Source organism: Microcebus murinus, chromosome 12 (assembly GCF_040939455.1).
Source record: "Microcebus murinus isolate Inina chromosome 12, M.murinus_Inina_mat1.0, whole genome shotgun sequence".
Taxonomy (NCBI): Eukaryota; Metazoa; Chordata; class Mammalia; order Primates; family Cheirogaleidae; genus Microcebus; species Microcebus murinus.
The window spans coordinates 6801697-6812842 of NC_134115.1; the positions used below are offsets into that span (position 1 = coordinate 6801697).

The 11146-nt window shown below is 37.9% G+C and overlaps 1 pseudogene; it reads right to left on the minus strand.

Moving 5' to 3' along the window:
• Positions 1–3086: 3086 nt before the first annotated feature.
• On the minus strand, positions 3087–10388 carry LOC142874258 (signal peptidase complex subunit 1-like; annotated as a pseudogene).
• Between the last annotated feature and the right edge of the window lie 758 nt (positions 10389–11146).

Sequence of the window (11146 nt, forward strand, 5' to 3'; positions counted from 1 at the left end):
CTGATCTACAGCTTCAATGCAATACTTATTAAAATCCCATCAGCATTCTTCACAGATATAGAAAAAATAATTTTACGCTTCGTATGGAACCAAAGAAGACCCCGAATATCAAAAGTAATTCTAGGCAACAAAAACAAAATGGGAGGCATTAATATGCCAGATATCAAACTATACTACAAAGCTGTAGTAATTAAATCAATATGGTATTGGCACAAAAATAGGAATATTGACCAGTGGAACAGATCTGAGAATTCTGATATAAAACCATCCTCATATAGCCATCTAATCTTTGACAAAGCAGACAAAAACATACTCTGGGGAAAAGAATCCCTTTTCAATAAATGGTGCTGGGAAAACTGGATAGCCACTTATAGAAGGCTAAAACAGGACCCACACCTTTCACCTCTCACAAAAATAAACTCATGCTGGATAACAGACTTAAACCTAAGGTATGAAACTATTAGAATTCTAGAGGAAAATGTTGGAAACACTCTCCTAGACATCGGCCTAGGCAAAGAGTTTATGAAGAAGTCCCCAAAGGCAATCACAGCAGCAACAAAAATAAATAAATGGGACATGATCAAACTACAAAGCTTCTGCACAGCCAAAAAACAGTCATGAAAGTAAACAGACAACCTACAGAATGGGAGAAAATTTTTGCATCCTATGCATCCGATAAGGGACTGATAAGTAGAATATACTTAGAACTCAAGAAAATCAGGAAGGAAAAATCAAATAACCCCATTAAAAAGTGGGCAAAGGACTTGAACAGAAACTTTTCTAAAGAAGACAGAAGAATGGCCAACAAACATATGAAAAAATGCTCAACATCTCTAATCATCAGGGAAATGGAAATCAAAACCACAATGAGATATCACTTAACTCCAGTGAGAATGGCCTTTATCAAAAAGTCTCCAAACAATAAATGCTGGCATGGATGCGGGGAGAGAGGAACACTCCTACATTGCTGGTGGGACTGCAAACTAGTTCAACCTCTGTGGAAAGCAATATAGAGATACCTTAAAGTGATACAAGTGAATCTACCATTTGATCCAGCAATCCCATTGCTGGGCATCTACCCAGAGATCCAATGACACTCTACAAAAAAAGACACCTGCACTCGAATGTTTATAGCAACACAATTCATAATTGCAAGGCTGTGGAAACAGCCCAAGTGCCCATCAATCCAAGAATGGATTAATAAAATGTGGTATATGTATACCGTGGAGCACTATTCAGCTCTAAGAAACAACGGTGATATAGCACATCTTATATTTTCCTGGTTAGAGCTGGAACCCATACTACTAAGTGAAGTTTCCCAAGAATGGGAAAACAAGTACCACATATACTCACCAGCAAACTGGTATTAACTGAACAGCACCTAAGTGGACACATAGGTACTACAGTAATAGTGTATTGGGCAAGGGGGCGGGTATATATATATATATAATGAGTGAGATGTGCACCATCTGGGGGATGGTCATGCTGGAGACTCAGACTGGTGGGTGGAGGGGGGGAAATGGGCATTTATTGAAACCTTAAAATCTGTACCCCCATAATATGCTGAAATAAAAAAAATTAGCATATTGATTTGTATAGTTTTCATAGTGGATGCTTTATGTATTAAAAATAACACACATAACTTATTAAGGACTTCTGGTATTGATGCTTTCATTTTTAAGTGAAGTATAAACAACTTACTTTCATTCAGGTTGCTTTATCCTCCCCATTTTCAAAATACAATTGTCTTAAATATTACCTCTACATACATTGAATATCACATTAGATGGTGTTTTAATTATTGGTTCAACCCTTAAATATGACTTCATATCCTGAGAAGGATATCCTATTTATACCTTTCCCCACTGAAAAGAATTTTCATTTTTTTCTGTCTGGATTTCTAAGACTGCTTCTATTAAAACCTTTTTTTTTTTTCTGTTTAGAGAACTTCCTTTAGCCCTTCTTTAATGATAGGTTTATTGGCAACAAATTCTTTTAGTTTTCCTTCTTCTGAGAATGTCTTTATTTTTCCTTCATTTTTGGAGGGAATATTTTTACTGGATATAGAATTCTGAGTTCAGTTATTTTTTTTAGTACTTGAAAAATATTATGTTACTTCTTTCTGGAATGCATGGTTTCAGATGAGAGATGTACTGTCATTCTAATTGGTGTTCCCTCTAAGTAGCATGTCATTAGTTAGAGTAATGACACTTAGAGTAATGACACTACTGTGTCTTTCCTCAAATCTTCAAATCTCATGGTTCACAGATAGCCTCCTTCTTCCCTGCCATCTCTGAGTCTGTCTATGCCAGTTGTGTTCTGTCCAGGGTTTTTTAGTTGAGAGAGACCTGGGAGGAAGGCGGCTACTATATCTTGGTTGGAATTCAAAGAGCATTTTTCTTTAAAATAATTTTATTAGATCATACATGTACAATAGCTTCTTAACTCTGTATATGAATTTAAAATGTTAAAAAGGAAAATGTCTGTCTTACTACACCATGATACTGGGAAATAGCTTCTTAACTCTGAGAAATAAATCTTTTGAAAGGTTTCACATGCCACCTGAAACTTAGAAATTTAACATTATCAAAGAAGTTTTGCTTCAATACTTTTACAAAGACCACTAGAAAGAAACAACAATTAAAAAGCTAATAAATAGTCTCAGAGGCACTTTCCCCTATAATCCATCTTCCATGGTAAGGTAATATTATTACACAACCCAATCCATTCACAAAATGCCTCTTTGTATCTGATCTGATGTCTTCTTCCATATCACTGCATGTTTATGCATAATTGAGGTAAGATTTCCTTAACATTGCTATTTTGATAACCTGAAGCTGTTCTATTACCTCTAGGCTCTCATCCTCTTCATGAGCTACTCAGTGAAGCCCATGGCAAATAGAAAGGAGCTCTTCCCTCTGTAACCACCACTTTTTTCACTGCTTCCTGGACCACAGTTTCCTCTACCATATGGCACCCTAATGTTCCTTCTGCTACCAAAATTCATTGGACCATATGAAGAGATTGCTAGTTATAATTTCCAGAATCACTGTAATTTCCCATTTTCATAATTTTCTTTTCCACAGTTGTCATAACCACCTCCATAGCCCACATCCTGGTTGCCACATTCAGGTCCTCCACCACTATACCCACATTTTCCTAGTCCACAACTAGTGCTACTTCCAAAATTGCCACCTTCAGATCCTCCTTCATGCCCATTATAGCCATCCCTGAATCTGTGACCACTTCCATATCTATCAGATCATCCTCTAAAGTTACTGGTCCTGGTCCAAAATTTCCATAGCCACCACATGAATCCTCCAAACAAAAGTTGCCTCTTCTGCTACTCCTAGAACTTTGAATTTTCTTCATTTCTTATAATGATAAAACCTTTCTTAAAGCACTATGACCACTGATGGTTTGGTATTTCCACAGTGCAATTTAATCCACAGGAAACAAAGCCAATGCCTCTTTTCTTTCCAGACTGCCTATCAGTAGTGATCTCAAATGGTATCAACTTTTCCATATCCCTCAAAGTACTCTTTATGGTGATATTCCTCAGTGTTTACAGTTACATGAGCCTCATATTTTCAAGATTCCTCTCTTGCTACAGCCCATTTTGACTCAATCATGCTCCCTTCAATTGCAGCTATGGCAGTATGAACTTCAGCCACAGATGACAAAGTTATAAAGCCAAATCCTCTTGAGCTTTTGCTTGCAGGGTCCCTCATTACCACACAGTCAAGTTTTCCCCATTGCTCAGAGTAGTTCCTCAAACTTTCTTCTGTGGTTTCAAAGCTTAAGGCATCAATAAAGAATTTATGGGACTGTTCCTTTTCTCTCTCCATCACAGACTCAGTCACCTCAGCAGGATTTCCCACAACGGAGTGACAGGAGAGATCTCTGCAGATGGCAAGCACAAACTGAACTCATTCTGCTACTGTTTTTGCAAGGCATTTTTAAGTGCAAAAAAAAATCTATCATTTCCTTGATGGTTTCTACTTTGATGTAGTGCATACAAAGACTGTCCACACTGCAAGATAGTTTCAAAATCATCTATATTTCATTGTGTTACATCTCTGATTTCTCCCTTCATGTTTGCTTTATAGTCTAGCTTTACTTTTTCCCAAATAAGAAACTCTATTTTCTCAAGCTATCTAAGCTTATTCCAAGTCATTTTTTCTCCCTTTCTTCCTCCACCTCTTCTTCTCTCTCTCCTTACTTACTCTATTGACTTTCCCTTTAATTCCAGAGAGCTGACTTGCATCATCATCACACTGAGTTTGATATTAACATGCTAATAACAGAGCATATTGGGCCATATTATTTGTAAACATTTTCACAGTAAATACCAAAAATATAGGCATCTAGATAAATATTGTAATTATTTTGTAATGTTGAAAAATATGCAAATATTATTTTAATTGGAATTGCATTAAGTTTACAGTAATTTAGGCCTTAGAATTCATTTATATAAAATAACACACACATATGTGTGTGATTCTAGATGCATAATTCATATATAAATGGAAGTTACTTTTAAGATTTCTGAAACATATGACATATTTCTCTCAAATTCAATATAAAAATTAAATCAAGAAAAACATCTGAATGTGGTCTACCAGCAGTAATGGTAATAAATCAACACAAGGTATGTCTTAGTCTGTTTTGTGCTACTATAGCAAAATACCTGAGACTGGGTAATTTATAATGGACAGAAATTTATTGGCTCACAGTTCTGGAGGGTGGAAAGTCCAAGATTAAGGTGCCAGCATCTGGTGAGGGCTTTCTTGCTGCATCATGACATGGTGGAGGGGCAAGGAGGGTAAACTCACTCCCATGAGCCCTTTTTATGGCATTAATCTATTTATGAGGACAGAGTTATCATGACCAAAACACCTTCCATTAGGTACTGCTTTCCAACACTGTTGCACTGAGGATTAAGTTTCCAAAAAGGAAACCTCTTTGCTCAATATCCTATACTATTTTTGATAATCTCTTTGCTGGTTTTATAAGAGTAAAATGATATCAGGTGCATTTCTTTAATATATATGTTTTTTGAGACAGCATCTCACTCTGTTGTTTGGCTACAGTCGAGTGGCATCATCATACCTCACTGCAACCTCAAACTCCTGGGCTGGAGTGATCCTCTTGCTTCAGCCTCCCAAGTAGCTGGGACTATAGGCATGCACCATCATGCCCAGCAAAATTTTTTTTGGTAGAGATGGGGTCTTGGGCTGTTGTTCAGGCTGGTCTTCAACTCGTGGCCTCAAGTATTCTTCCTGCTTCAGGCACTCAAAGTGCTAAGATTACAGGGGTGAGCCACTATGCCCTGCCCAAATTCTTATGTTTCCTAGAACTTTAAAAAGTAATTACATGTTCGTTTCCTTTGTCCATTTTTCTACTGAATTGATTAGTGCATTAATTTATAAGAACTTTTATATGCTAGGCATATCATTGCTTTATGTTACATTTTGTTGCAAGTTTTTCCGTTTTTATATTGACCATTGTATGTGTATGTGTGTGTGTGTGTATATTCATATATTTTTGCCAGATATTGCAACTTTAATATTGTTCTGAAAGTGTTAGTCAACACAGTTAGCAAAAATAAAAATAAAGGACTATAAATATTTTAAAAGGGGAGAAAATATCTTATTCTTTGTAGATGATATAATCACATAGTTGAAAAAATAGAAACAATCACTTAAAAAATTTTGAAAATATTAAGTTTAGTAACCTGGAGAGATACAAAATAAATACACAAAATCAATGTTGTTATTTACTAATAATAACCAATTAAAATTTAAAATGGTATAAAAGACCTCATTCACCAAAGTGGTAACAATAACAAAATAAAATAACTAGAGGAGACTTAGTAAGAAATATATACATGACAGATGAAAAGATAACAAATCCAACAAAAGACATTTAAAAGGACTTGAATAAATGATGAGATATGTTGTTCTCAGATATATAAGTTAATTTCCAAATATTTAGGGATTTTCCAGGTCTCTTTATGATGTAGATTCTATTTTTTATATAGTTATAGAGTGTAGTTTGTATAGCTTTAATTCTTTTAATTTGTCAAAACTGTTTTTTGACATGGAATATGGTGATTCTCTTTGTCCCTGGTAATATTCCTTGTCTGCAGTCAGTTTTGTCTATTAATAAAGCCCCTCCAGCTTTTTAAAAAAGTAGTGTTTGTACCTTTTCTCATATTTTTACTTTTAACCTATCTATGTCTTATATTAAAAAGTGGACTTCTTGTGGATGGCACATAGTTGGGTCCTGTTATTTTTTTTATCTAATCTGGAAATCTTTGTCATTTAATTGTCTTTTCTTAATTGTACTATCTTTTATGAGGCATTTATTCACTTATTTATGTATACGTGAAAGAAACAACATACTTGTGTTTTCTGTTCTCCATTGTGGAGGAAGATTATGAAGAGAGTATCTAAACTATTTACAAGTCAAAACCCATCTGGGCTAGAAATGAAATATGAAGAGAACTAAATTGTTATACAGCTGTGCCATAAGAGCATAGGTGGTTTAGCTCATATTTTGGGTATGAAGCAATTTAGCTCATTTCACAGGAAATAAAAGTAGGTGCTGATCATGAAAACTCCAATTAACTATTTTTAGCATGCCTCTTAATTATTCTCTCCCCTGGTTTCTTGTCTTCTGTGCCTGAGTCTTGAACAGGTAACCACCTGAGAGGATGTCAGCAAGAGATGGGCCACGGAGGAAGTGTCAGCAACATGAAGATATAAATCCGGCCATAACTATATAGACAGTCCACCTGAACTGTTCAGCCATGTACCTGTAAATAAATTCAATGCAGAAAAAAGAATAATTCCCTAGAACATCTGTTCAACTAGCTTTTGGCCCTTGTAGTCCATCTGTGTGGGCAGCAAGCTCAGATGCTCCAGCATGACTGGCTGAGAAGGTGAGCAGTAGAGGACAGGCAGGAGGCTGCAGGGTGAGGGTGTCTGAAACTCAGGATCTATCACAGGGGCTGGGGCTGGTACTGTGTGTCACCTGGCGGGCCTGCCAAGCCAGGCAGTGCAATGGCCGCTTCATTTAATTGTCTTTTTATGATTTTGTTTGTGTGTGGTTTATTACGTATATATTTATTGCATTATTTTAGTGGTATCTTTGAGTTTATAGTATACATTTTAACTCATCACAATTTATCTTCACGTGCTACTATACTATTTACATAAAGTAGACATACCTTACAACAATGTATTTCCATTTTGATCCTGGCTATCATGCTATCATTGTTAGACATTTTTACTCCTATATATGCTAGAAGCACAATACATTCTTCTTAATTTAAACAGTTGATTATGTGTTAAAGAGATTTGAGTAGAAACACAGCTTTTACTTATTCTTTCTAGTGCTTTTCATTCTTTTGTGTAGATTTCTATTTCTTTCCGGTATCTTTTTCCTTCTGATTGAAGGATGTCCTTTAATTTTTTTTTTTTTTTTGTAATGCAGGCCTGCTGTGATAATGAATTCTTTTAGCTTTTGTATTTTTGTTTATTCACAGGGTAAAGAATTCTGGGTTGATATATTGTTTTCTTTCAGTTCTTTAAAGATGTTGCTCCTTTTGCCTTGCATTTTTTACGGAGAGAAATCTGCTGTCATCTTTATCTTTGTTTATCTGCACATAGTATGTCTTGTCTCTCTGGCTTTTTAAAAGACATTTCCTTATAACTGGTTTTAAGCAGTTGTACCTTGGTATTGTTTTCTTCATATTTCTTTTGCTTGGGCTTCATTGAGCTGCTTTGATCTGTCATTTTATAATTTTCATCAAAAATTTTTCATAATAATTTTCATTTGAGTATTTTTTCCTCCCTATTTTACTTTGCATAGCTTCCCCTTCCATGTTTTCAAGTTCACTAACCTTTTTTCCTGAAAAGTTTAGTCTGCTGGAATAAGAACTATATCATTCAAGGTCCTCCAGAGCATGTATGTGTGTGTATGTGTAAGGCAGAGAGATATTGATTGATTTATGGAATTGGCTCATGAAATTGCAGGTGCTGGCAAGTTTGAAATTTATAGGGCAGGCAGGCAGGCAGGCTAGAAATTCAGATAAGACTTGGTGTTGCAATCTTGAGTATAAAATTTCTAGGGAAGGACAAGCAGACTGAAAACTCAGCAGGATTTCCGTTACAGTCTTGAGGCCGAATTCATTCCTCTCTGGAAATCGTATATTTTGCTCTTAAGGCCTTCAACTAATTGGATGAAACCCACCCACATTGTGGACGATAATGTTCCTTAAAGGCAACTGACTGAACACATTAATCACATCTATAAAATATCTTCATAGCAGCACTTAGACTAGTATTTGACCAAACAACTGGTGACCATATCCTAGCCAGGTTGACACATAAAATTAACCCTACCATCCAGTGTATTTCTCATCTCAGACATTGTAGTTTTCACTTCTAGAAATTCAATTTGAGTCTCTTTTATATCTTTCATAGCCCTACTTACATGTTCAATCTTTCCTGTAGCTTACTGAACATATGGATTATAGTTATAATAATTGTTTTAGTAGCTTCTTGAACATATAGATTATAGTTATAATAATTGTTTTAGTGTCCTTACCTTTTACTTCTATCATCTGTGCCATTTGTGTTATTTTTGTTGACTTACTTTTCTGCTCATTCTGGGCAATACATTTCTGCTACTTCCTATGCTGGATTTTTTTAAATTGGAATTCTGAAATCCTGAGTTTTGCCTTATTGGTGCTGGATTGTTTTGTATTCCTCTAATATCTGGGGTGCAATTAAGTCACTTGGGAACAATTTGATCCTTTCTAGGCTTGGTTGTAAGCTCTCTCAGGTGAGACAAGAGAAGCATTTAGGCCTAATTTTGCCCCACTATTGAGGTAAAACCCTTTTGAGTATATTACTCAATGCCATGTGAATTATGACAATTTCCACTCTGGTGAGAACAGGCAGTATTTCTTTCTTTAAACTCACAGTATTTCCCTCTAACTCTTTCCAGTAGTTTTCCCCCCCTGATGCTAAGGAGTTTCTTCATATGTATGTGCTGATACTTGAGAAAGAGGGCTCTCTGCACATCTCTGCACATCTTTGGAGTTCTTTCCCCTTTTCAGTACTCTGCCCTGTGAACTCAAGTTGTCTTGGCCTCCTCAGATTCCCAGCTCCATCTCTTCAATTCAAGTAGAACTCCAGGTTCTACATGGGTTTTCCTTCTCTGTCCTGTGACTTGGAAATTCTCTCCCTCTGAGGAAGCGTCCTCATTCATTACTTATGTCTCATAGATCACTGTCCTTCATTGTCTGATGTCCAGTGTTTTCAAATCTGTTTATTCATATATTTTGTCCTTTTTATTGTTGATTTAAGTGAAAGGCTAAATCTACTCCCTGTTACTTCATTTGGAGGAGAAGCAAATAAGAAGTAACTTGAAAATATCATTTTTGTCAAATTCCTACAAAAAGAGTGTGTGTCTTTTTGCAAAAACTATGGTATGTTTCTGAGCTTTCTATTCTGTTACATCCAATAAATAATTTTTGTATTAGTAAAAAACACAAAAAAATCTTTTTGGAGACAGTTTCACTCTGTCGCCCCGACTAGAGTGCAGTAGCCTCATCATAGATCACTGCAACCTTAAACTCCTGGGCTCAAGTGATCCTTCTTGCCTCAGTCTCCTTAGTAGCTGGGACTATAGGTGTGCCACCATGCCTGGCTAATTTTTTCTATTTTTTGTAGAGATGGAGGTCTTACTCTTGTTTGAGCTAGTCTCCAAGTCCTGACTTCACGCAATCCTCCTGCCTTGGCCTCCCAAAGTGCTAGGATTACATAAGTGAGCCACTGTGCCTGGCAGTAAAGTAATTTTTATTATAGTAGTTTTAAATGCCTTCAGATTTAGTTTTTTCTCATCTTTTTTCTTGTAATCAATTGGGTTTTGTTTAAAAAAATACTTCAGAATCTTCCTTATGAAAGAAAAAACCAGTACTTTTGGCATTTTTAGAAGTACCTTCATACAGGCTGTCATTTAAAACACCAGCGTGTACAGATAGGGATTAATTTGCATGATGGAGAAAAGTAAACATCCAGACTGCCATCTTTTTTAATAAAAGTAAATTAAAATTACAAGGACCATATCAAGTTTTTTAAAAAAAGATTTAGTGCTCACCTGAACCACCCTTCTCGTGTATCCGAAAGTTAGTTTGATTTTTCACGATTTCTCCAAGAGTGTAAGCAGTAGTAGTCATGTAGTCATGCAGTCTCAGTAGTCATGAGAGTCTCAGTGCGAGAAGCAGGCAAGAAGACCAGATCCTGTTGCTTGAAGCTCCAGGTCCAGGGGGAAGGGTCCCACCTCTCGCGGCGTTCTGGGTGGTGTAGTCTCGCTTCCCGGCGCACTCTGGGTATTGTGGTCCCTCGCTCGAGGATATTCTAGGTAGGGCCGTCGCGCGCCCGGGGCAGTCTGGGTAGTGTAGTTCCGCGCCCTGGGGCAGTCTGGGCCGGCGTATTTCAGCGTCTCGCCATCGTCGCCAGGCGCGTGGTGAGAGTCTTTTCGGGGTTCTGGTGAGCGAGCGCGCTCCTTCCCGTGGGGAAGAAGGTTGGGAAAGCTGGCGTGGGCGAGGGAGGTCCAGGTGGTGGGCTCACGTTCCTTGATATTTGATTTTCGGGGAAGGGTCGAGAGAGGTCTTGGCAGAGGTCCTCGGAGGCGGAGGGGCGTGGTCGTGTGCTTTCCCGATGGGGCGTTGGGCCCGGGATCCCGTACTGCGGGTCGGCGCGGGCCTGGGCCTACTCCGCGGCTGGGTCCTCAGTGCTTTGGGAGACACGGGGTGGGTTTGGCATGGAGCACCCAGACAGCATCCCTTCACTCCCACCTCGCTATCCACCGAGACCAGGAGGTGGCTGGGCCAGTGTGCCTCTGGACGAGGTGACACTTCCTCGGTTGGAACAAATATCTCTATTGGTGAGGGGCACACGGCTTGGGCATTAATCGGTTGTTGGTTTCGGGTCGCGTGGCTGTGTAGCACACCGTGGTAAGGCGGAGCTTGAAGGCGGAGCATGGCTACCGGGACCCGGGTTTGTGGGGGAGGATTGTCTTGCGTCAAACATCCAGACTTAGCCTTCATGGTGGGAGGATGGCTAGGCCT